The sequence below is a fragment of the Psammomys obesus genome, unplaced genomic scaffold (assembly GCF_907164565.1).
Source record: "Psammomys obesus unplaced genomic scaffold, mPsaObe1.curated_primary_1811, whole genome shotgun sequence".
NCBI lineage: Eukaryota > Metazoa > Chordata > Mammalia > Rodentia > Muridae > Psammomys > Psammomys obesus.
The window spans coordinates 5,174,556-5,202,128 of NW_026596166.1; the positions used below are offsets into that span (position 1 = coordinate 5,174,556).

A 27,573-nucleotide genomic window follows, 5' to 3' on the forward strand; every position below is an offset into this window, starting at 1 on the left:
AGAATCTTTTCCTTTGTTAAGGTACCCTTTCAGTTTTCATTACGAAAATGATTTTAAGTCATTTTATAGCTTTGGCATTCTGTCTTATTTATTTTGAGATAGGGTCTCTCAGCCCTGGAAGTCTTGGAACTCACTCTGTAGACCAGGCTGGCCTGAACTCAACAGATCCACCTGCCTCTGCCTCTGCCTCTGCCTCTTCCGCCTCCTTGGTGCTGAGATTAAAGGTATTCACCAGCATGCTCTACCATTTGACTTGTTTGTTTAACGTATAGTGGTGATTTGTGCACTTATGTGTACCTAGTATCTGTGTAAGGCCAGAAGACAGTGTCAGATACCCTGCAGAAGTTGCAAGTGGTTTTGAGCGGCTGTGGGGGTGCTGGGAATTGAATTCAGGTCTCCTACAAGAGCAGCAAGAGCTCTTAACTACTGAGCCATCCATCATTCTAGCCAAAATTTATCAATTACTTTTAAATTTTAATATATTCCTGAGATGATTGTGATCACCCTTGCCTATAATCCCAGCAACCAGGGAGTGGAGGCAGGAGAATCAGGAACTTAAGTTCTTGAGTGCATAACTTACTGGAAAGCCAGCCTTGGGCAGCATAAAACCTCATCTCAAAACACGAAAGGTAGAGCCAGGTAAAAATGTTAGTGGAAGACCATTTGTCTAGCATGAATGAGGCTCCAGGGTTCAATCCCAATATTGCAAAAATGAACCAAAAATAAACAGTTCATAATCTGAGATGTCTGTTCCATGTGGGGAAAAATAGTACTTGTTCACCTATTGATTTCTGCCTTCACTGGGACACAGCAGATGTTTAATAGATATACTGTGTTCAATAGATTGAACAAGCTTTAGTAAGTGTGGTGTGTGTGTGTGGCAATTGGGGGTCATTTGTAGCATTCTGCAGATTCTCAAAAATTTGATAAAAGTTTAAAATTGCTTCTTAGCTTTTTTCTTCTTTGTCTTGTCTTTCTTGTTTATTTTTTTGAGGCAGGGTTTCTCTGTGTAGCCCTGGCTCTCCTGGAACTCACTCTTATAGACCAGGCTAGCCTGGAACTCAGAGATTCTCCTGCCTCTGCCTCCTCAGTTCTGGAGTTACAGGTGTGCACCACAGGCCTGGCTAAACATACAGTGTTTACAAGTGATGTATTTTTCTAAAATTTACTTTAACTTTCTTGAGGTGCTATGCAGTTACACAGTGACGAAGCATTTTAGGGATTTTGGAATCTTAGAGCAGCTTATAAAATCTTTAGAGTATTAGCACGTAACCATGTGTAATATCTTTGTTTGTTTATTCCTGGAGACATGATCTGCATGTGGCTAGGATGGTCTGAAACTCTGTAGTTCAGGCAGACCTTGAACGCAATTGCTCCTGTCTCTAAAGCGCTGGGATTGCAGGCAAGGTGTTCATCATCACACTGGGCCGGGCCTAGAATGCCGATGTTAGAAAGTGCTCAGTCAAGCCAATTTAGCTCTTGGATGAAATCACACTAACATGAAGGCAATGACAACTATTTTTATATCTGTAATAAAAAACACACAAGTATTACTAAGGTAATTTTTCGTATTAATGTCGGATCTTGGTGTCATATCGTGGCTGCTGTGACTGCAGTGATTTAAAAAAGGAGCGCCGTGGAGCGAGGGGAAGCTTGACTCCACAGCCTTTCAAGGGGTCCTAGAGCTTCCGGTAGCAACTCAAAGACACACCCACGGCCCTACCCAGAGAGGGTGAGGAATTGCTGTCACGGGGTTAAGGATCTTTGCAGATCAGCTACAGAGGTCCTTGTGCGCTGCAAAGAAGGCTGCTGGGATTTGCAGGCATGCCCTGAGAAGGAAGTTACAGTTTATTTCTTACGCTGCTACACTTAAAAGACCAGGGACTTCCTCCATACGGGCTCTTCTGAACTCCTGGAGACACGAAGATTCTGCTATCGGGTTAGAGGGGTGTTTGCTGACTGAAGCTCAGACACTATGAACGTTGTTTCTGTGTTCGAAATGATCCACAACAACACACAATTTTTACTTGAACTTTCTTTCTTTCTTTATTATTTATTTAAGTGGGGAGGTGGGCATGTGGGGTTCAAAGGGCAACTTGAGGAAATCAGTTTTCACCATGGAGGTCCTGGTTACCCCGTCTCTCAGCAAGCACCTTTGCCCACTCTACCAGCTCACTGGTTTGCTTTTGTTTCTTTTCAATGTTTCCAAGAAGACGCTTAACTTCATGAGGTTTTCCATCATCTAGAAAAGACGCCATGGCCGCATTGTCATGCATCGGTCATATAACTGAACCACAGCGTTGTTAATCATTGAAGACCTGCAAATGCAGGTATTCTCTACACAGCCCAACCAGTTCCAGGGCATCTGGTGCCAAATTTGTGCCTCTTTTGGCACCGGGGGCATGTGTGGTGTACATACATATCCATGCAGGCATCACTTGCATGTATGAAAAAGTAAAATAAAACAACAACAACAACAAAACTTCTGGGCATGGCATTGCATACCATTAATCCATCACTCAGGATACAGAGCCCCATAGATCTTTGAGTTTGAGGCCAGCTTGGCCTACACAGATAGTTCCAGGACAGCCAGGGCTACACAGAAAAGCCCTGTCTCAATAAAACAAAAGAGAGAAAGAAAGAAAGAAGGAAGGAAAGGAAGAAAGAAAGAAAAAAAGAAAAGAACATCCTACAATATAATTAAAACATACATGGCAAATGATTGGGGCTGGAGAAATGGCTCAGCAGTTAGGGGCACTCACTGCTCTTGCAGAGGACCTGGGTTCAGTTCCCGGCACCCACATGGTAGTTAGCATCCATCCATAACTTCTATTCCAGGATGTTCAATGCCTTCTGACCTCCCTAGGCACCAGGCATTCATGTGGTGAAGATACCTACATGTAGGCAAAAACACTGAAAAAAATAAAATAAAATCTAAACAATGAAAAGATCTGTGAGAATTGAAATGTAACCTGGGTATTTTAAAAACAGTATTTAGAAAGATTTCCTATAATATCCAATATTGTGACATAATGCCCTTACCCTTAAAAAAAAAAACAAACAAACAAACACCAAAAACCCCAAAACAACAAAAAAGCACCAAAATAACATGTCCCAAGTAAACAAAATTAAAGGGCTGTTGTTTCCATATCTTGTTATTTAATGCTATTTGGCAAAATGAAGACTTTTTTTTTTTAAATATGTAGAATTATGTGAGGATGGAAAGATGGCTCAGAAGTTAAGAGTTTCTGGCTGTAATTCCAAAAGACCAGGGTTCAATTCACAGGATGGTGACTGACAACCATCTGTTGCTCCAATTGCAGGAGGGCTAACTGTCAGTTTAATGAGTTAAATTTCTTTTAAATCAGGCTGAACCAACATAGGGCTGGAGAGATGGCTCAGTGGCTAAGGGCTTTTCAGGAGGGCCCAGGTGTGGGTCCCACAAGGTGGCTCACAGCTCCAGTTCAGGATATCTGATGACTCCTTCTGTTCTTCCCCTGTGGTCCACATCGATGGGCAAAACACTCAGACACACAAAATAAGTAAATCTAGCTGGGTGTGCTGACACACACCTGTAACCCCAGTGCTTGGGAGGCAGAGGCAGGTGGATCTCTGTGCATTTGTGGCCAGCCTGGTCTACAGAGTTTCAGGACAGCCAGAGATACATAATAGAGACCCTGTCTCAAAAAAAAAAAAAAAAAAAAAAACAAATAAAATATCTTTAATTTTTTTTTTTATAATAAAAAACTGAAACCGGAACTATTACGATGGCTCCGTGGGTACAGGTGCTTACTGTGCAATGCCAGTGACTTGAGTCCCACACGAAGGTGGAAGGAAAGAACTGACTCTGCAAAGTTGCCTTCCGGCGTCCACATGTGAGCCGCCTAAAAATAATATATATACAAGAGAAGTTTTTAAAATTAATGATTTGTTCACTTTGCATCCCGATTGTAGCCCCTTCCCTCCTCTCCTCCTGGCCCCACCCTCCTCCTTTTCCTTCTTATTTCCCTTCCCCTACTCCTCAGAAAAGGAGAGCCCCCCCCCCCCCCCCATATAAAGTTGCATCAGGACTGATCAAATTCTCTTCCTCTGTGGCCTGGTGAGGCAGCCTTGCCAGGGAGAAGTGATCAAATAGCAGGCAAAAGAGTCCATGTCAGAGACGCTCCCCCCCCGCCCCCCGCGCTCACCTTACTAGGAAACCCACATGAAGCCAGAGCTGCCTATCAGCTACATCTGTGTAGGGGGCCTAGGTCCAGTCCATGCATAGTCCTTGGCTGATGCTTCAATCTCTGAAAGCCCCTCTGGGCCCTGGTTAGTTGGCTCTTTTGGTCTTCATATGAAGTTCCGGGCACCTCCAGGTCCAAGGTCTTTTTGTTTGTTTGTTTGTTTGTTTTTCATTATTGGACTTGAAATATTTGACTTTAGAAGAGTTTTTGGGCCTAAGGGAGGATGTTCATTTCTAGTGCAGAATGAAAGCATGCTGATTAATAAACCAACACTGTAAAGTTACAGTTCTGTTATGCTATTGCATTTAAGGCTCAAACAGAATCTCACCTGCTCAAGGGCTATGCAGGGGTGAAGGCTGTCTGTCCCGTTCTGAAATAAGTCAATAACAGGAGGATGACTCGTTAATGGTTAACTCCCAGGTCAAATGTTAACAGCCTTAAGTATTCTTTCCAGCTTGGAAATTAACCTCTGCTTCCAGGCTTCAGTTCTTCCTGCTCAAGGAGCACAAGCAATACTGTGATGGCACCTTCCCATTATAAGTACCAGCATGTGGTTGGGAATATCCATGGGGCATTAACCAGCATCTTTTGCCATTTTCCAAGCTGCTGCTATTATTATTATTTTTTTTTTTTTCAAGACAGGGTTTCTCTGTGTATCCCTGGCTGTTCTGGAATTCGGCCTGTAGACCAGGCTGTCCTCAAACTCAAAGATCCACCTGTCGCTGCCTCCTGAGTGCTGGGATTAAAGGCGTAAGCCACCATTGCTCTGCTCCAAGCTCTCATTAAATAAATATTCCTCCAACAAGTACCCAATGGAAACTTTTTTGATCGATGCTGGCAAGCCTTAAAAAGACCCCATGCTATTTCCGTAGATGGTATTTTTAGACTAAGAATCTCAGTCTTATAAAGAGTGTTCTTGACAGAATGAAAAGTACATTTACAATTTGAAAAGCAGTGCTGTGTGCAAGTAGAGAAGAATTGTTAAAAAAAAAAAAAAAAGAAAAGAAAGAAAGAAAGAAAAAAGAAAAAGAAAAAAACTTCTGGAAGCCAGGTATCATGGCATGGTCTCCCAACATTGAGGTGCTTGAGGTAGAGGCTTGCCATAAATCTGAGGCAATTTGGGCTATATAGCATGAGATCCATGCAGCATATAATTAACAAAGGAACAGTTTTTCTTTAACCTGGCTAACTCCCAAAATAATAGACACAGAGAGACTATGCTTTATTTTATAAGAGAGCTAGGCAGGTATCAAACCTCTAAGCTATTTGTCTGTCTCCTAGCTACACACCTCAAAGTAACTTGCCAATATGTTGCCCTATCTGGGATAGATCTAATCCACCAGGTCATGTCCTCTTTCTCCATCTTCTTCCTTCCTTCCCTCTTTCTCCTTGGCCTCTTCTCTGACCCAAAGCCAGGGCACCTAAAGTCCACTAACTCTCTTCTGCCCAGTTCAGGCTGCAGCAACTTAATTAGCCAATCAGGGATAATTGGGGAGCAAAGTTACACAACATCACTTGGTGTACATGAGAATGTGCTCATTTGGGTTGTAACCAGATCTTGGGGGACCAGTAATTAACAAATACATTAGGAAGCTAGGTGTGCTGGCACACGCCTTTCATCCCAGTACTCAGGGAAACATCTCTGTGACTTCTAGGCCAGCCTGGTCTAAAAATCTAGTCCAGGACAGCCAAGGCTACACAAAGAAACCCTGTCACAAACAACCAACCAACCAAACAAAACAAATAGGTCATCAGCACCAGACTAACCCCCAGCAGTCCCAGGTAAACAGTAAGATCCTGTCTCAGAAAACAAGAACAATCCGTTAGAGAGAAAACCTGTTTTCCTCATTCACCATCAACACTGATTGGATAGTATTAACCTTTCTCGTTTCTTTTCACTTTAAATAAAAATGCCTCAGGCTAAAAAATTATTTCATTGTCAAAATGTTTTGCTTTGCTTTGCTTTGCATGTCTATGTTTACAATGACTTTTTAAACTCTACTTCAAATATTTTGCATGTATGTGCATGCACTTGTGTGTATATCTCAACCAATATTAGGTCTTCCTCATCACTTTCTACACACACACACACACACACACACACACACACACACACACACATAATTTATTTACTTATTTATCTATTTTCGGCTTTTCAAGACAGGGTTTCTCTGTGTAGCCCTGGCTGTCCTGGACTCACTTTGTTGACTAGGCTGGCCTCAAACTCACAGAGATCCGCCTCCCTCTGCCTCCCTAAGTGCTAGAATTACAGGTGTGTGCCACCAAATCTGGCTCTGAGACAAGGCCTTTTTATGTAGCTTTGGTTGTCCTGGAACATTGCTAAGTAGAGCAAGCCAGCCTTGAACTCACAGAGATCCGCCTGCCTCTGCCTCTTGAGTGCTGGGATTTGTATAAAGTGGGGTTTTCAGCACCAGAGGTATGGAGTGAGGACACGATGGCTCCAAGGTACGGTTGAGAAGAAAGGTTTTATTGTAGATATGATGAAGAATACAGCCAGGGGCATCTGGAAAAGTCCAAAGCAGGGCGAGAAGGAAGTAGACTAAATATAGTTAGTAGATGGAGCCAGGCCGTGAGAGGAGGGGGAGGCAGGAGGGGAAGAGAAGAGAGAGGGAGCAAAGGAGATAGAGAGAGAGGACCAAGAGAACAAAGAGGATCAAGAGCCAAGAGAACCAAGAGGGAACATGGCTGACATGACAGGGTTATATAGGAATGAGAAGATGGGGGAAGGAAGCCCATGGAAAGGGGAAGTTCAGGATACATGGCAGCGTGTGAGGAGCTGAGCCAAGCCAGGGTGCCAGCCTGGATTCTGTAACGGGTTCTTGCCTGGAGGCCAGCATACTCTTTGGCACAGTAATAGACACCACAGTTAGCCATCTGTTCAGAGTTTCTGTTGACCTGACAGGATTAAAGGCATGCACCAGGGCCCACATTAATTTCGAACTGGGTCTTTTTGATTTACAGGGAATGTAATGAGTTCTATGTATTAAAATTATGCACATCTGTCTTTACGATTTTCTTTTTCTGAAGAAACTTGTTCTGTGTATTTTTCTCCATTTGTCAGTGAGATAGCAATGTCTGTCTTGCCTGGCCTAGGGGCATATGCTTGTAATCTCAGCACTAGAGCGGTGGAATCAAAACAGACTGCAAGTTTGGGACCAGCCTGGGCTACACAGCAAGTCTATTTTAAAAAACAACAAAACAGAGTAAGTGTAGCACATGGACTCATGCCTGTAATCCTGGCAGGAAGTTGGTTTTATATCTAAGCCCATCAGAATCCATGGTGGTTACAAGACTACACTGTAATGCCTGGTCTCAAGGGCAAGCAGGGCCTGGTCTTGATGGAGCACGCCTTTCCTCCCAGCACTGGGGAGGCAGGTGCAGGTGGATCTCGCTGTGAGTTCTAGGCTAGCCTGATCTGCATAGAGGATGCCAGGACAGCCAGGGCTACAGAGTGAGACCCTGCCTCAACAAACAAACTAAACCCTTATAACACAGCAGAATAGTCGTGTCTATCAAAAAATGTTCATCTTTCTGGAATTATCTTTTATTGTTTCTGAGGCAGGGCTGGTCATGATCTTGTCGTCTTCTTGCCTCTGCCTTTCAGGTGCTGGGTTGAGAGGCATAAGCTGCTGTGCTTGATTGCATCTCTGTGGGGTAGACTTGGCCTGTGACCGGCTATGGCTCCTACGTGGCCCATCTCTATAGTTAGAAAGGATGATGGAGTCTAATTACCTTATAATTGGTTTGTAAATGTTTTGCTCTCACTAAAAATGTTAGTATTTATTATTGTTGTTGTTGTTATTGTTATTTATTTAACATTGTAGTGTGACAGCTCATATGTAAAGCTACTTGAAGGTCTGGCTTTGTTTTAATTAATTTGTTCTGTACTTTTATATGTGTGTGTAGGTCCGAGGACAATCGGCAGGACTCAGTTCTTTCTTGCTACCCGCCATCTGGGTGCCAGGGATTGAACACAAGTCCAGCAGCAGATATCGCTACCTGCTGAACCATCTCACTGTCCCTCACAGTCTGGCTTTATATTCAGTTTAATTCTTGATTTCCATGTCTACCTCAGACAAAAAGAAGAAGAAGAAGAAGAAAAAAAAATCCTTTCTCAAAAAGGCACAGAGCTGGGCATGGTGGTGATCTGGAATGTAGGAGGCAGAGGCAGAAGGGCACAAGTTGGAATCCAGACTGTGTTATGTTTTGAGACTTTGTCTCATAATAAATATTTTTAAAATTTATTTCTTTATAGAGCTGGAGAGATGGCTCAGGGATTTAAAGCCCTGGTTGCTCCTACAGAGGACTCAGGTTTGATCCCCAGCACCCAAATGGAAGCTCACAACCATCTATACCCCACTTCCAAGGGACCCAGTGCCCTGGTCTGACCTCTCAAGGCACCAAGCATAAATGTGATGCATACATGCAGGCAAAAAACTCACGGATGAAATAAACTAATCTAATAATGAAAAAAATCGATGTAAGCCTTCACTTGGAAAATTCTCTAGGAAGTTCCACAAATTAGGTTCTAAATGTCAGTGCGCTTGAATTGTTTAATGGGACACAGCTCTTTCAGCAGTAAAATCAGAGAACCGTGGAAATATTTTTGTTGTGCTTCATTTTGATGAGCAATTATCGTTCCATTCATTGCTAAAAGATCACCGTTACCTTGGAAGAAACAGTTTCTATGCTTTTCTATTCCCCAAATAGTATCTGTCAATACTGCATATGACAGAGTCACTTGCTAGGTCTGGAACAGCCAGTGCCAACTGAAGTATGAAGCACCTTTTCTAAAAGGAGATTGCATAATGTATCCACGTTGACAGATTTTCAAGTATGTTAATACAACATGCCAGTAACCTCTCTGTTTCATACAATTTAGTCTGACTTTAAGATCACATTAAAAAGAAATACTGCAAGCTGGGCACTGTGGCACACGCCTGTAATCCCAGCACTTAGGGAAGCAGAGGCAGGTGGATCTCTGTGAGTTTGAGGCCAGCCTGGTCTACAATGTGAGTCCAGGACAACCAAGGCTACACAGAGAACCCTTGTCTCAAAAAGACCAAAATAAAACACAAAAACAAACAAACAAAAACCTGCAAAATAGCCAGTTGTGGGGTGGTTCAAGCCTAAATTTAATCCCAGCACTCAGGAAGCAGAGGCAAGCAAATCTCTGTGAGGCCTCCCTGGTCTACACAGTGAATTGTAGGCCATTCCAGGCTGCATACTCATAGTGAGTACTACGAGATAGCTCTGCCAATTTTTTTTTAAGTATTATTTTCATTAAAATAAGAAACCCGTGGGCTGGAGAGATGACCCAGACAGTAAGAGCACTGGCTGTTCTTCCGGAGGACCCAGGTTTGATTCCCAGCATCAACAGAGCTGCTTCCAACTGTCTGGAAATCCAGTTCTGGGGCTCTGCCGTCCTCTTCTGGCCTCCGCAGGCACTGCATGCAAGTAGCGCACAGATGTGCATGCAGGCAAAGCACCCATACACATAAAATTAAAATAAAAATTGTAAAAATTGTAGCAGTACTATTATGGGGGAGACCCAATAGTGTGGCTTCCACCTTCATGTTATAACATGTCAGTAAAGAGAAATCAGTATAAACAAAACTGCACATTAAACGAGACTATAGCGACTAGATTTGACTAGATTTCACATGTGTTAACACTGTAACTACATCCCCAAATGTCCTTATTCTGCTTATTCAAGTCATGCCATGGTTATTTCTTCTTTCTCTATTCCTTCTTTGCCTGGCTTCACCGTCACAGTCAACCACATTAAAGTCTTACCATATTTCACCCTCAACCTAATGAAATAAGCCACTTGAAAAAGTATAGACAACTGTGTTAATGAAGCCAGTTAAGAGTGTAAGAGACCCAGGGGCTCAGCAGTTAAGAGTACTGACTGCTCTTCCAAAGGACCTGGGTTCAGTTCCCAGCACCCACATGATGGCTCACAGCTGTCTGTAGTTCCAGTTCCTGGGGATCCCGATGCCCTCACACAGACAAATATGCAAGCAAAATACCAATGAACATTAAACAAAAACAAATAAGTTATTTTTAAAAATTGAGTCCTTGGGGGGAATGAGGGGATGGAGAGATGGCTCAGTGGTTGAGAGTATTTGTTGCTCTTGTTGAGGGCCTGTGTTCAATTCCCAGCACCCATATGGTGGTTCACCCATCCATAACTCCAGGTCCAGGGCGTCAAAGCCCCTCTTCTGACCTCTGTGCTCACCAGGCATACACATGGAGCACACTAATACACATTTAATTTTTTAAAATTATAATAGTCCTTTAATTCTGGCTGACAACCAAGATCAGGCTAATGCTTTGGAGTCTTGGTGTTGAAGCTCAAGGGTACAGTGGTTTTCAAAACCCACAAAAATCATAATTACAACTGTGTTAGCTGAGGGTCAGAGTAACCTTACAACATTTGTTTAGACAGAACACAGTAGTTATTTCAGACACAACAGGACAATTTTCATTTGTACCCTTTCCGGCTATTTTAGTTTATATTTGGCTTGTATAGACATTAATTATTTTTGGTAAATACATCTAGACCATGGTCAGGGTCATGGATATCCCACGTGTGTTACTAAGGTAAATGTGGCCTTGGGTGCAGAGGCTGTGAGATGGTGGGGTGTTGTTTTAGCCTGGGAAGTATCTAAGCAAACGCAAAATTGGGTCAGGGCAAGATGGCGTTACCTTAGTCTCTCCATTAACTCTAACTCTCTGCATTCAGTCCCACAAGACTATGCTGCAGGAAGAGAAAGCTTTTCCATATATTTGTGCTTCCTCTGCTGGTACTACCACACCCCCAGTTATCAGGGTTTCTCTGTGTAGCCTTGGCTGTCCTGGACTGGCTTTGTAGACCAGGCTGGCCTCAAACTCACAGAGATCTGCCTGCCTCTGCCGCTGGAGTGCTGGGATCAAAGGATGAACCACCGCCTCTCAGCCTTTGCAGTAGCTCTTAGGTCATGTTACGTTTGCCTGCATCAGCATTTTCTTAAACAGTTTTTCATCTTGGCCATTCTGATGGGTGTAAGGTGAACTCTTAGGGTTGTTTTGATTTGCATTTCCCTGATGGCTAATGAGGTTGAGCATTTCAATCTGGCACTTTCTCAGACAACTAGGGATAGCGCTTCCTCAAGATCCAGCTGTACCACACCTAGGCATATATCCAAATGATTCTCAAGTACACAATAAGGACATTTGCTCAACCATGTTTGTAGCAGCTTTATTTGTAATAGCCAGAAGCTGGAAACAGCCCAGGTGCCCCTCAACTGAAGAATGGATATAGAAATTGTGGTATATCTACACAATGGAATATTACTCAGCAATAAAAAACAAGGAAATTATGAAATTTGCAGGTAAATGGTGGGATCTGGAAAAGATCATCCTGAGTGAACTGTCCCAGAAGCAGAAAGATGCACACAGTATATACTCACTCATATAGACATATAGTATAGGATAAACCTACTAAAATCTGTACACCTAAAGAAACTAATCAAGAGGCAGGACTCTTGCTAAAATGCTCAATTCCTATGCAGAAAGGCAAAGAGGCTGGACATCTGAAGAAGGAGAAAAGAGGGAAAAAGTCAGGAGCCTGAAAAGCTCTGCCCTGTAGACTATCAGTGCAGATGCTGAGACTTATGGGCAACCTTTGGGCAGAATGCAGGGAATCTTAGGAAAGAAGTGGGAAACAGTAAGATCTGGAGAGGGCAGGAACTCCACAAGGAGAGCAACAGAACCAAAAAATCTGAGCAGAGGGGTCTTTCCTGAGACTGATACTCCAACCAAGGACTATGCATGGAGATAACCTAAGACCCCTGCACAGATGTAGCTCATGGCAGTTCAGTATCCAAGTGGGTTCCATTGTGATAGGAACAGGGACTGTCTCTGACACGAACTGATTGGCCTGCTCTTTGATCACCTCCCCCTGAGGGGGAAGCAGCATTACCAGGCCACAGAGGAAGACACTGCAGCCACTCCTGATGAGACCTAATTGACTAGGATCAGAAGGAAGGAAAAGAAGACCTCCCCTATCAGTGAACTTGGGGAAGGACATGCATGCAGAGGGTGGAGAAAGGGAAGGATTGGGATGGGAGGAGGGAGGGAACCACAGAGGGGATACTAAGGGAATAAAGTGTAATTGATTAAGAATAAAAATTGTAAAAAAAAAAAAAAACCCAAAAAATAATAATAATATTCTTTTATGTGTTTTGGAGCTTTGCCTGCATGCATATCTGAGCACCATATGTGTGCAGAGCCCACAGAAGCCAAAAGAGAGCAGCAGATTCTTTGGAACTGGAGTTAGAAAAGGTTGTGAGCCTCCATGTGAGTGGCTCCTCTGCAAGAGCAGCCAGAACTCTTAACTATTGAGCCATCTTTCCAGCGTTGGAAATAAAATATGAAGAGGAGGAGAAGGGCAGGGAGGAGGAAGCCATCCAGTTCCTAGATCTTAAGGACTAGAATTCTAGGTAAGTAACATGGAAGGCTGCAGATCCATTCAGCTGCGGCCAGATGCTTTTTCATTTCTTATTTTTTATTTATTTTTGATATTTTTTTTTATTTTGAAAGGCTGGGAATCAGATCGAGGGCCTGACACATTCTGGGGGTAGGGGCCCTTTTACTAAGATGTACCCCCCCAGTACCTTCCTTCTTTCTTTCTTTTTAAAAACAATGTACATCGAGCTCATGACTCAAAAGCCATAGGTTTAAACCAAACTTCCCCTCCTATCCCCCACTGTCAGTCAACCAGATTCCCCTTCAGGAAATGGGGACCACATTACCAGTGTCTTATCATGTCTTCCAGAAATTTTCTAGTTATGCTAGCTAGCATATGGCATACAACAAATGCTTTACATTTGCTTTTCTTTAATTAACATTAAACATTTGGGTATATACATACAACACACATTCCTTATAATGCTTCTTCTTGTGGATTAAGGAGAGTTGTTTAATTATTTAATCTCTCATAATGGAAAATAATACTACATATTCATTTTGTATAATGTCCATACTTCCATAAGCACACAATTATATCGCTTTGTAAGTTATTAGAAACAATTATTGAGTCAAAAGAATATGCATTTGGGGTTGGAGAGATAGCTCAGCAATAATGAGCATGTACTATTCTTCCAGAGGGCCAGAGTTTGATCAGCACCGCATCAGATGGCTCAAGGCTGTAACTCCAGCTCCAGGGGGATCAGACACTCTCTTCTGGTCCCTGAGGGCACCCACATACATGTACCCTGTCCACACACACACACACATACACACTTAACAATAAAATAAATTTAAATCTTTAAAGAAATTTTTAAGAGATATACATTTTGTATTTTGATAGTTACTGCTGAAATTATCCATTCAGCACAATGTACTTTGAAAATATTTTCTTTGTCATCTGACAAATAAAAACATGGTATTACATCATAGTTTGGTCTTAGATTTGTTATTGTTAGTGATTTTGCATTTCGATGCACAGTTTCTTGCACATTTCTTTATTGGGCTAGTTTTTTTTTTTTTTTTACTGATTTTGAAAAGCATTTTTGTTTGGTTTCTTTTAAAATTAGTCTTGATTGTATATTTATCATATTTATTTATGGAAGGTGGTGGACATGTGCCACCCATGGATGTCCGGGAACAACTTTGGGATCTAGTGCTTTCCTTTCCCTATGTGGAACCCAGGGATCAAACTTGGGTTGTTAGGCTTGGTGGCAAGTGTCTTCATCCACTGAGCCATCTCTCTGGCCCTTGTTTGGTTTTTGGAGAGAGGATCTTAGGTAGCCCAGGCTGGCCTTGAACTTTGTTATGTAGTTCAGAATGGCCTTTAACTCCTGAACTTCCTACCTCCATCTCCGAAGTGCTGGGCTCACAGGCATGAGCCACCAGCCCTGGCCTGATTGTGGGCAGCTTGTGCATAGGAAAACAGGGCTGGAAAAAAACTCTGGTGAGCATGGCGGTGTCTGTGTATGGGAAAATACAGAAGCAGGGGCCAGTTACAGAGAACGGCATTGAAGGGGCAGCAGAAAGATGCAGATCAGTGTTTTCAGTCTCATAAACTGTCTTAGGTTGCATTTCCAGAGTATTAAAGAGTGGTGAAGTGACCTTCACGTGAGGTTTGCAAAATGACTTGCTGAGGTTCAGCGAGAAAAGATTAGAGCTTCCGCTTGTGTTTCCTTTTTAAACTTAAAGAAAGAAAATTAATATTCATTAATATTCAGTATATAGATTGATGCCTGCATCCGCTCTAGATGCAGATGGTTATGTAAATGAGGGGCATCCAAGGGCAAGAGTGTGAGTTTTCAGTGTTGGTTTCTTTTCATCAGGTTATGATCACACAGCACAGTGGTTAAGTAAAAGATTTACCAATTACGCTGGCCGGCTTTAACTAACCTAACCTCACAAAAACCAAAGCTAGTGTCCTGCTAGACCTCACTTAATGATCATTACCAAACTCTCCACAGAAGGTGACCTTTGATTTACCACCGGCACTTGCTTGCCTCTCTCCACTTGAGTGAGCTGTCCTTGAATGTTGTGAGCTACTCAACTGGAAGGATGTATCCCCCTCTACTTTTCTACCTCCTTTGTAGCCCACCGGTTGATGACTGAATGACTGTAGGCTGCTAAAAGAGCTTGCCTGATTCCTCAGTCCCAACCAGGCTCAGAGCTCCTTCTGGGGTCAAACTTAACACAGACCTGTGTGGTGGTTTGAATAGGAATGCTCTCCATAGGTTCATATATTTAAATGCATGGTCATTAGGGAGTGGGTCTACTTGGGAAGGATTAGGAGGTGTGGCCTTTTTGGAGTGGGCATGACTTTTTTTGGAGGAAGTGTATCACTGGGGCACTCGGTGGGGGGGTAACTTTGGGAGTTTCAAAAGCCCAAGCTAGGCCCGATTGCTCTCTGTCTCTCTCTTCCTGCTGCCCACAGATCCAGATGTAGAACTCTCAGCTACCCTGTCTGCCTGCCTGCTTCCGACTATGAGTATAATGGACTAAACCTCTGAAACTGTAAGCCAGCCCCAATTAAGCCGTTTCCTTTATAAGAGTTGCCATGTTCATAGTGTCTCTTCACAGCACTAGAACATTGACTAAGACAACCTGACTGACCTTGCATTTTTACCTAGTCTCTTCCCCATCCTATTGTGTTCTCTCTTTCAAAGGTTTCAATTGAGGTCATTCTTAAGAACTTTGATGGCGTAAGAACCCCCATCTTGGGCTCTGCTTCCTAAGACCTGGGCTAAGACAATGAACATACTGTTCTAACACTCATGTGGGGATGACAACTGAGATCAGCAACACGAGCCAAAGGAAGGCTGATAAGGCAGAGACCCTACTTTCCCCCTTTCTAGTACACTCTTTTCTTAGCCAAAGCGCGTGATGAAAGAGATAGTTTAGTAAGCTCTAAAGAGAAGACCGAAGGGCTGGAGAATGGCTCAGAGGTTCAGAGCACCAGCTGCTCTTCCAGAGGTCCTCGGTTCAATTCCCAGCAACCCCATGGTGGCTCCCCACCATTGACAATGAGATCCGGTGCTCTCTTCTGACATGCAGGTATACATGCAGATACAACACTGTATACATAATAAATAAATAAATCTTTTAAAAAAAAATATATATATATATAAAGAAGAAGAGAGAAAAAAATAGAAGTCAGAAAGAAGACTAACTGAAAACCGTCTTAGTGGCTGCACTGGTTTGACATATACACTAAAGACAATATAAAAACATCACATATAGCAATGTATTGGAGAACTATCCCTCAATATGTATATGCAACCAGGTAAAACTTCACTGAATTAAATATTTACAGCAATGATGCTTTCGTTTCTTGTCCATTCATAATTATTAAGAAAGTCTTAGCAATAACATTCGTTATTATTGCCAAGAAAATCAACTAAGTAGAAAAACCTACGATCCTTAGAAAAGCACTTCGTCATGCTTCAGATATTCATGAGAACGTAGAATTTTAACAAAGAGACAAACAGAACCAGGCATTGTGGGGTGCACAGCTGTACCCCAGCTCTCAAGTTCACTGCCAGTCTGTTGTACGTAGCCAGTTCTAGTCCAGTCGAGGCTACATCCTGAGACTGTCTCAGCACTCAGATCCTCCCCCAAGAGGGAGAAATAAAAACATGTTCTTTTTTAAGATTCATTTGTTTTATGTGCATGAGTGTTTTCCCAGGATGCATATATGTATGAATGTGTGTGTGTGTGTGCAATGCCCCCGGTAGTGAGGCGAGGATACCAGTTGGCCCTGAAAACGGAATTATGAATGGTTGCAAGCCACCATGTAGGTGCTGGAAACTGAACCTCAAAAAGCAACAAGTACTATTAACTGCTGAGTCATCTCTTCAGCGGTCCAGCGCTGGCTGCTCTTCCAGAGGTCCCGAGTTCAATTCCTAGCAACCACATGGTGGGTCACAACTATCTATAATATGATCCGATGCCCTGTTCTGGCATGCAGATACACATGCAGATAGAGCACTCACATACATTAGATAAATAAATAAATATTTTAAAGAATAAATAAGTAAACAAAGGGAATGTGAACAAAAATCATGAAAAAAAAAATCACACAAAAAAAGGAATAGCATAAATTAGGCCCTGAAGGAAGCTTGCCCATTTGGATCTAAGTAGTGTTTCTCTGTGTGCGTGTGCGTGTGCGTCTGTGTGTGTGTGTGTGTGTATTTGTTGATGCTGAGTCAATAATAAAACATACAAAGACCTTTTGTGCGGAGTGGCAGAAGTTTAGAGACAGGGGTCTTGCTATGTGGACCTAGAGGTGTGATCCTCTGCCTTTGCTTCCTGAGAGTACTGCCATGCCCAATTTGTATTTAAAACAGTAAGTTATTTAATAAGAAATCTTATTGGACTTTATAGGTGGCTCAAACTTGCATTTCACAATTGCTGGGAAATGGAGGCAGGAGGATCAGGAGTACAAGGTCGTACTCTATATACAATTTAGGCCAGCCTGTGCTATGTGAGATTTTGTAAAAAAAAAAAAAAAAAAAAAAGCAAATTAAAAAATAATATTTGTGACTTGTCACTTTTTTCATTTTCTTTCCTTTCCTTCCTTCCTTCTTCCTTCCTTCCTTCCTTCCTTCCTTCTTCCTTCCTGCCTTCCTTCTTCCTTCCTGCCTTCCTTTTGTTTTCTTTCTTTCTTTCTTTCTTTCTTTCTTTCTTTCTTTCTTTCTTTCCTTCCTTCCTTCCTTCCTTCCTTCCTTCCTTCCTTCCTTCCTTCCTTCCTTCTTTCCTGGTGGCTTTCGTGGACTGTGCCTCCAGAGGAACTAGCACAGATGGAGTGCGTTCAAACCCCAGAAATCTCAAATTTGAGATTTAAAACCTCATGCTGAGAACGGAAGGTATGGGACAAAGCTCTCTTCCCCTCGGTTCCTGATCCCCACATCCTAGTAACCTCTGCTCTCCTTAAAAGTCACCCACTCATAGGCCGCTGAGATGACACAGTGGATAAAGGTGATTTTCACCAAGCCTGATGACCTGGGTTCAATCCCTTTGACCTACACGGGAGAAGGAGAGAACCAAATTGAGCAAGTTCTCCTCTACCTTTCATATGGGTGCTGTAGCATACTCCCCCACATGTGCGCAAGGGCACGCACACACATGACGCATGATGCAATTTTAAAAAGTCACCCACTCAGATAGCTTTGGTCCTAAATGTTTTTCTCACCAGTTTAGTCTGTAGCAACTTACTGTAAACTAGACGGTACAGTGCCCATCTTTAAAACTCAGAACTCAGGAAGCCAAGGCAGGAAGGAAGACCTGCTTTTCAAAGCCATCCTGGGCTATACAATGAGACTTTGTTTCAAAACAACCGGTCAGGGGCAGTTAAGATGGCTTACTGCTCTCGCCGAGGATCTGGGGTCAGTTCCACCTACGTTAGACAACTTGCAACTGCCCATAACTGCAATTCCAGAGAATCTAACATCTTCCGGCTTCTGCAGGCACTTCCGTGTACACCTACACAGACACACATGCATATACAGAATAACAAAGATAAAGCCAGGCATGGCGGCGCACACCTTTGATCCCAGTACTCACGAAGCAGGGGCAGGCTGTCACACTGCAGGCAGTTAGGAACGAGACACTGATGAATGCTTACGCTCAGCTTTTTGTTTGAATGTTTGTTTCGTTTTGACAGCGGATCACTGTGTAGCCCTGGCTAGCTTGGCACTCAGTAGGTAGATTCAGGGTGGCCTTGAACTCCCAGAGATCTGCCTGCCTCTGCCTCCTTTTCCCCATTTTATTCAGTGTCCGACCCCAACCCACGGGGTGCGCTGTCTCTTTCTACTTCAGTCAACCTCATCCTGACATTTCTTCACAGACAACTCCAGACAGTCGTTGCCATAGCGATTCTAAATCTCGACAAACATGACAGTTGTGAAGTGGGAGTGGCTTTAGATTCTGGGTTCAGCCACTGTTCTCAGATCACAAGGTTCCCCCAGATATTTCCTGATTCAAGGGTAGATGACAGTGAACACTATCACAGAGTTAACTGGAAAACCCTTTTGAATGTAACATGGTTCTTCGATGAGGCAAAGGCAATCCGTTTTGGGTCAGATGTAATTGAACTCTCAACAGCTAGTGGATGTACACAAACAGATACCACAATCAGGATATAGAGCAACTCAAAGAAGTCGGTGACAGAAATATGGTAGCTGTGCTCTAGCAAGGGTTAAGTGGGCTGAGGTGGCAGATTTTACATAGTGGGTACTAGTTTCTCTGGAGCCAGGTAGCAGTTCTGGCTTTAGTTACATCATTAAGACCATGAATTATCACACACACAAAAAAGCCCTAAGAGCCCTAAAATGCCTGAGGTTTTCACTACAGGGGCAGACTCAGCCCAAGAACACACAGGAAACAGGAAGTCCATAATATATAGTCGTGAATGTAAACATTTGATACTATCTGCCAGTTAGAAATTAAGCTGTATGAGAAGAGGGACTTTAACGCTGTCTCTCCGGGACCTAGAATATACAAAACACGGACTAGCTGGCAAATAACATTTGAATTGCTTTCTATTAAAGGAGAAAAGGGCTGGGAGGGAAGGCTCAGTCGTAAAGTACTTGCCTTGTGAGTGTGAGGACCCGAGTTTGATCTCTAGAATCAAACTTAAAAAGCTGGCACAGGGCAGGTATTCATAATCCAGGCACTGGGAGGCAGGAGGGTCCCTGGGATTGCTGGTTAGTCACATCTGTGTAATTGGTGGGCCAGGGAGAGATCCTGCCTTACTGGCAGTAGATAGTCTTTCTGAGGGGGACATGTGAACTTGTCTTCTGGTCCCTACATGCACACACACATGCATTAAAAAAGGAGAAATTTTAAAGAAATGCTTAGAGTTTACTGTTTTATGTGAATGAGTGTTTTAGCTGAATGTACATATGTCCACTTCATGAGTGACTGGTGCCCAAGGAGGACAGAAGAGGGCATCCAGTCCCTGGGCCTGGAGTTAAAACGGTTGTGAGCTTCCATGTGGATGCTGGGAATGGAACCTCGTCATCCACAAGAGCAACAAGTACTCTAACTGAGGAGCCAACTCTCTATATTGAGGCTTCTTTCTTTCTTTCTTTCTTTCTTTCTTTCTTTCTTTCTTTCTTTCTTTCTTTCTTATTTTCTTCCTTCCTTCCTTCCTTCTTTCTTTTCTTTTCTTAGAAACAGGGTCTCTCTATGTAGCCCTGGAATTCACTATGTAGACCAGGCTTGGCTCTCAATTCACAGAGACCCTCCTGCCTCTGCCTCCTGAGTGCTGGGACTAAAGGCACGTGCCGCTATGCTCTGCCTGACACATATTTTTAAATGGAACATATTTTGTGTAAATTCTTGGCCACAGAAGATTAAAATCCAAGGTTGTGGTTTCATGCCAGCCTGACCTGTTCAGTGAGTTTAAGCCCAGCCTGTGTCACAAGGCAAGAACTTCACTGAAAGAAAAGTAGTAGTTTACATTCTTTTTGCAGATTGGTTTCTGTTCCTCATTTTTTAACCTCCGGTTTCCTACTTGTGAGCAGAGGACCTCCTGTACAGAGGAAAGGGAGATCAGGAACTGGGTGTGTGTGTAGAGCCTAACAAGCCGCTCGCAAAGGGTTCCGTTCTTAGCAACAAATATAACAAAACAAAAAGAGAAGGCCAGTCTTGGTGGCACAAGCTCAGAATCCCAGCAGTCAGGAGGCAGAAGCATGTGTCTCAGTTTAAAGCCAGCCTGGGCTACCTAGGGAGAGACTACAAAACAAAAAAGTAGTCCTGACCATTTCCTGTTACAGAGTGATTTATCTCAGGACTATCTTCAGCGATTTCGAGACTCAGCAAAGCTTTGACATCCTTCCTTTTCTTTATCTCAGCTGGTTGAGCGTGAGAATAGGGGATTTGCTTATCTCTGTTCAGAGCATTTTCCTAAGGGGAGCAAAGGGTATGCATAGCCCATTTATGCCAGTGTGTATTTATAATTTAGCCTTCTTTTCCTACTGGAGCTGGGGTTGAACCCAGGTCTCAGCTCCAAAAGCATTTGCTTTAACCACTGAGCAACTCCTAACACTGTGGTTTGCTTTTTGAAAGGAGCAGTTCTCCTTTCTTTGCAGCTCTTGTTCTTAATAAGTCAAATAAGTATTTCAAAGTGGAAGCTTATTTCTTAGAAAAAAATCATTACATGCTGTGAGTTTCCATGAAAGATATCGAAAATAATAAATTTTATAGCACAAATCAATAATTACCATGTATTAATTTTTAATATTTAAATGTTAGGGTGGGGAATGCTAATTCATTAGATAAATGTTCAGGACTGAGACAGACATCTATTTAATGGTCCCTTTATGTTCTCTCAAGCCTAGGAATAGCTTTCACTTCCTGAGCCTGACAGCAATCATCTGTAATCACTTGTGATCCCCTGATTACAAATTTATTCAGGTTGTGGGCTCTTACTGTGACTGCATCTTATCTCTTTCATCACCAGAAGACACACTTTTCAGTATGCTTTTTAAAATGAAAGCAAACATAGCTTGGATGCAAAGTTGACATTATTATTGTTGTTCCTATATTAAGCTCTTGGCAATCAGGATCAGATCCAGGTTTGGGAAGCTCAGCACATCTTTAGGATGTTCTGTTATCTGGCAAACAAATTCATTTAATATACAGCTTAGAAAATTACGGCCAATACTTAAAGTACTTCTCCAGAACATGAAATAACGTGTGACTCCAAAAAGAAAGCAATAATCAGCCACTGGTCCTGGTAGTCTAAGAGTTCCAGAATCTGGGAGTAGAGCTCAGAGGGTCAGAAACTCAAAGGCAGCCAAGGCTTCATCAAGATCTTGTCTCCAATAAGACAAACAAAACAACACACCCTCCTAAAACAAACAAACAGCTAAACACACAAACAAAATCCTCTAAAATAGAAAGATAAATAAAGAGGTGCTGAAGAGATGGCTCAGGAGTTTAAGGGCACTGGTTGCCCTTCCAGACACCCTGAGTTCAATTCCCAGCAACCCCACGGTGGCTTACAACACTCCAAGATGGGATCTGACACACCCATATACATAAACACCCTATACATAAAATGCATAAACAAATAAACCCTTAAGCCAGGTGTGCTGGCACATGGCTTTAATCCCAGCACTTGGGAGGCAGAGGCAGGCGGATCTCTGTTCGTTTGAGGCCAGCCTGGTCTACAAAGCAAGTCTAGGACAGCCAAGGCTACACAGAGAAACCCTGCCTCAAGAAACAAGAAACAAACAAAAAGAAGATAGATAGGCAGACAGATAGATAAGTGGAGAATGAGTAGGGGTATCATTGGTATTTGACTCTTGGGCAAAATGTATCAGAAATTCCCAGGGGTTAAAAGTACTTGCTATTCTTGCAGAGGACTCAGGCTCAGTTTCTTAGTATCCACATGGCAGCTCACAACCATGAGTAATTCCAGTTCTGGCCTCCTCGGGGCACCAGTTCTCATGTGATACACATATGCAGGCACTCACACATACATAAAAAATAAAAACTAATTAAAAAAAATCTTGAGCCAATTGTGAGATACACCTTTAATCCCAGCACTCAGGAGACAGAGCATCTATGCTCTACACATGCATCTATGAGTTCCAGCAGGGTTACATAGAAATATCATCTTAAAAAGAAAATATTTCAGGGAAACAGAAGGCTGGGATGAAAGGTGTGGACCATGACACCCAGTATGCTCTTTATTCCTTAAGTCCTTTTCTGTTTCAAGGCCGTTCCAGTGCTGACACTGAACTTGATTTTCTTTCTTCAAGAGTAACTCCGGAAGCTGAGCTCAGCAAAACACATGAGCTTGTTTTTGACACCCTTGCTACATTCTGAATCAGCCCTGCAGTAGGAACAAAGGTCAGAATTTGCACTCATAATCCTGAATGCCAGGTAACTTATTTACAGTGCTATTTAATCTTCCTGAATGAGATAGTTACCTGACTAATTTGAGATTTAGAGATAACATACTCACAACAGTATTTTGAATACTAGTTCTTATTTTTTAAAATCTCTTGTTTCATATATATATATATTTTTTTTAAGAAAGAGTTTCTCTGTATAGCCCTGGCTGTCCCAGAAGAACTCCCTCTGAACACCAGGCTGGCCTCAGGAGGCCTGTCTCTGCCTCCTAAGTGCTGGGATTAAAGGCATGTGCCACCACTGCCCAGCTCATTTTACAAATTAAAAAAAATATATATATGTTTACCCATTCAGTGTGTGAGTGTCTGCACACACATGCCTTGGTACACGTGTGGAGATCAGAGCACAAGAGCACAACCTACAGCAGCGGGTTCTCTCCTTTCAGCATGTGAGTTCCGGGCACTGGACTCAGGGTTACCAGATTTGGCAGCACTAGATGTTACCACTGCGCCATCTCACTGGCCCTGTTTTTTGCTTCCTTTTCTTCCCAGTATTGGAAACCGAACCCTTGCAAATATTAGGTAAGGGCTTTACCCCCAAGCCACTCTCTCAACTCCTTATGATTATTATGTTGAGTCCTTACCATTTAGAGACACAGTGTATATATGGCAAGACACACATGGTGACCCACACCTTGTAATCCCAGCATTTAGGAGGCCAAGACTGGAAGAAGGCCATGAGTATGGACAGCCTGGGCTACAGAGCAAGATCCTTTCTCAAAAGATAAACATTTGAGATTTGTTTGTAAATGTTGTAATAGGGGCTGGAGAGATGGCTCAGCAGTTAAGAGCACTGGCTGCTCTTCCAAAGATCCTGAGTTCAATTTCCAGCAACCACAGGGTGGTTCCCAACCATCTATAGTGAGATCTGGTGCCCTCTTCTGTTATGTAGGTGAACATGCAGACAGAACATTGTATACATAGTAAGTAAGTCTTAAAAAAAAGTAGGCTCGGTTCAAGTTGTGTTTGATTTAAAATAAACTTGATGGTTTTCTTTTCTTTCTTTCTTGAGACAGGGTTTCTCTGCATAGCCTTCGCTGTTTTGGAACTCACTGTGTAGACCAGTCTGGCCTCATTCACACCTGGCTCTAACCTTGTTTTTTAATTAAACAGATCAGGCAGACCAAACACTAGTATATTAAGTGCTTCTTTCTTTTCTTCCTTTCCTCACTTTCTCTTAACTCATTGTTTCTATTTTTGCTGCTTTAAGTTTCCAGAAAAGGAAATGAAAGTGAGGCTTAAATTGACAGAGTCTCACTGTGTAGCCCTCCCGAGTGCTGGGAATTCAGTACTTTCAAACAGCTGTATGAAAAGGTTTTCTGCAAAGAGGTAGGTGGTAGCTTTGATTGGTACAATTATCACTTGCAGCATTAGCCTTTCCTCTTTCCTAATTGCATAAACTGATAGGGTAAAGTTTGCTTTAAAATTGAAGTAGATTGACACCACCTATTTTAATAATAATAATAATAATAATAATAATAATAATAATAATAATAATAAAGCAAAACATAGCCAGGCATACTGATGCAGGTCTGTAATCCTAGCACTTTAGGAGGCAGAGACTGGAAGATTGTTTTGAGTTTGAGGCCAGCCTGGTCTACAAAGCAAATACAGGACAGCCAAGGCTACACAGAGAAACTCTATCTGGAACAAACAAACCAACCAAAATAAATAAAGCAAACATAACCAAACACCCACACTTCAAAATATTTTATTACTTGTTTGACAGTTTCATGCATATAAGTAATATATCTTGATCATATGCACTTCAACTTTCCCCTTGAAGGTCAATCAGGAACTGCCAACTCCCAGCTTTTTTTTCATTAGTTTATTTGTTCCTTTTACATCCCAATCAATCACAACCCCACTCCCTCCTCTCCTCCCAGTCCCACCCCAACTCCAGGATTCTTCCCTTGAAGAGCACCTTGCTACAGTGACTGGAATGAGCAGTCCACAGCAATCAGGCACCTGTCACTGGCGTTCCCATACCTAATCTCTGGCTTCAAGGGCAGTCCTGTCGACATTCCCAGAAGCTCCACCCTAGAGCTTTTACAAACAGGTGAAATGTGGTTCTCTGGAGTGAGTTCCAAGACTAGCTCTTTCTTAGGATAACTAGTGTCAGCATGCCCACAGTCCTCAGTCACTAGACCTGAGTCCACGAGTTGCCGGCCAGATGCGTGTAATGGGCAATGTGGTCAAATCTCAAACAATTGAGATTTAAGAAAACATTCTTATTTCTGTGTGCAGGTGCCCATGGAGGCCAGAAGGAGACACCAAATGTCCTGGAGCTGGGGCTCCGTGTGAACATGGTGAGGTGGGAGCTGAGACCGGCTTGGGTGGGTGGGCGGTAGATGCTCTGAACTTATGGGCCATCTCTGTAGCTCCTCATTATTCATAATTTTAAGCAGCGCAGATTATCAGTGAGCCTTTATCAGTTAGCTGAGGGGCTTTAAGGGTGTTACAAATGAAAAGAAATGCTTGGATTATTATCCTAGTTTGCTTCCTATTGCTGTGACAAAGACCAGGAAAGGGCCTATTTGGCCTACAGGTTTGGATCGGAGACCATCACTGAGAGAAGCTAAGACTGAAACCAGCAGGCAGGAACTGAAGCAGATGCCACGCAGGAAGGCTGTTGCTTCGTGCTGGCTTGCTCCTCGAGTTCATGCTCAGTCTTGTTCCTACCAGGCCACCTGGCCAGGCACTGCCAACAGTGAGCTGTACCCTCCCACATCAACCATCAGGCACTAATCAAGAAAATGATGGATTAAATGATTAAAATGATTAATCAACAATCTGATGGAGGCATTGTCTCAGTTCAGGTTCCCACTTCCCATGTGACTCCAGTTTGTATCAAGCTGACAAAAACCCTAACCAGTACAATAAAGCACTACCCATGAGAGTCCAACAGTGCAGAGGAACTTTAATTTTAACATGGCTGCCCTGGCAAGGGGATCACATCCTAAGACCTCGGTCTGTGTGATCCACCGGGGATACACACTCTCAGTCCCTCTGGCTGGAATTCAGTGCACATTTTTAATCCCAAACAATGACATCTAATTGAGGAACTGACAAAGTGACAAATCAGAGAAAGATTTGACAGAATGAGTCACAGATAGAATGGGCCCAACTCTCATGAGGACAGGAAACAGAGGCTACTTAAGAGCAGCACAGGCCAGGTGTGGTGGTGCAGGCCTTTAATCCCAGCATTTGGGAGGCGGCGATGGGCGGGTCTCTGTGAATTGAGGCCCAGCCTGGTCTACAAAGCAAGTTCAGGACAGCCAAGGCTGTATTACACAGAGAAACCCTGTGTAAAAACAAACAAAAAATAAAAACAAAAAAACAGAACAGCACACATGTGGATCGGAGGACAATTTATAGCAGTTTGTTTTTTCCTTCCATCATGTGAGGCCTGGGGACAGAATCTGGGTCCTCAGTCTTGGTAGCAACTCCTTTTACTTGCTAAGCCATCTTCCAGCCCCAATCATGAATAAATTTAAAATTCAGAAATAAAGCACAATGTTAAGATACCAAGAATAAGAATATACATACAAATAAGATTTTAGTGTTTTGTTTTGTTTTTTTTTTTTACGACAGTATCTCACTGTGTATCTCTGGCTGCCCTGGAACTCAGAGAACCTCCAGCCTTTGCCTCTTTTATTGTTGTTGTGAAACAGAGGGTTTCTCTGTGTAGCCCTGGCTATCCTGGAACTCACTCTGTAGACCAGGCTAGCCTTGGACTCAGAGATTCTCCTGACCCCGCCTCCCAAATGCCAGGTTCAAGACATGCCCACTAGGCTCTGCCTATGGATTTAAATATTTTTCTTGCATCTCAAGAATTACCTTGAGCCAAATGTAACAGCACTTACTTCTAATTCCAGAATTTAAGACACCAAGACAGGAAGATTGATGTGAGTTCAAGGCCAGCTCCAGCTCGGGCTAAAGTGAGCCCCTGATGCAAAACAAAGGGATAACGGGGGCTGGGGAGATAACTGTTGGATGAAGTGGTTGACTTCCAAAAGGAGGACCTGAGCTCGATCCCCGAGACCCACATAAAAAAGCTGGGCAAGGTGGAATGCATTTTTAATCCGAGCACTGGGGAGGTGGAGGCAGGAGGATCCATATACAAGAAGGAACACAGGAACTGCTAACCACCTCCTCCTCAACAGGCCCTGCAACAGCTGCATCCATGGATCAAGAGGCTGCACCTTGGTGTGTCTAAGCCTGCCCACAAGTCCCACCCTGGTAGGTAAAGAGGGTCTGGGCTGGAAGTGCAATGAAGGTCACCCCATGAACCCACCGGATCCACCTGAAGGTTACAGAAAATGACAAATGAGTGTCACCGGATCCTCTGAACCTAAGACTGACGAGGGCCCTATCATTATGGTTGTCCATTTTTGTCTTTTTTTTTTTTTTTGGAAAGGCCCCAAACCCTCGTAAACCAGGGCCTTGAGTATAACAATTTAAGAAGACCAGAATCAGGGAGCCCTTCGCCAATCTAGCTGCTGAGACCCAACCTACCTTCCAGGTAGATTTCTGTAAAACGTTACATCAAAGGCTACTGGGGGATGGTTTAACTCCCTCCTGGGGAGGACCTCGCCTCTGGGGCTGTGGGTCCACCAGTATAGAGAGGGGGATTCGATCTATCCAAGGACTCCGCAGGAGCGAAGGCCGGCTACCGCTCTTTCAAACCGGCCTGCATCGCTAGGCTTTGGCCCCCAAATCCTGCCTCACCCCAGGAGAAGGCCCTTAGTCTGCGTAACAATTTTCTGCCCAACTCTGAGAAAGCGAAGGAAGTGCTAGAAGAACTGGTTAAGCCACTTCCGCATGAAAAGGCGGGACCCGCGACGTTCTTGCCCTTTATTGGCCACACATCCAGGAAGCTGGGTCGTAAAGAC

At 43.1% G+C, this 27,573-nt stretch overlaps 1 long non-coding RNA gene across 1 annotated transcript; it reads right to left on the reverse strand.

Moving 5' to 3' along the window:
* Positions 1 to 2,032: 2,032 nt before the first annotated feature.
* Positions 2,033 to 27,439, reverse strand: LOC129667808 (uncharacterized). The gene is made up of 6 exons (XR_008718807.1): positions 27,197 to 27,439; positions 4,555 to 4,596; positions 4,188 to 4,459; positions 3,794 to 3,884; positions 2,763 to 2,913; positions 2,033 to 2,242 (listed from the first exon to the last, which is right to left on the reverse strand). It is a non-coding gene; the product is annotated as an uncharacterized LOC129667808 (long non-coding RNA).
* Positions 27,440 to 27,573: the final 134 nt, after the last annotated feature.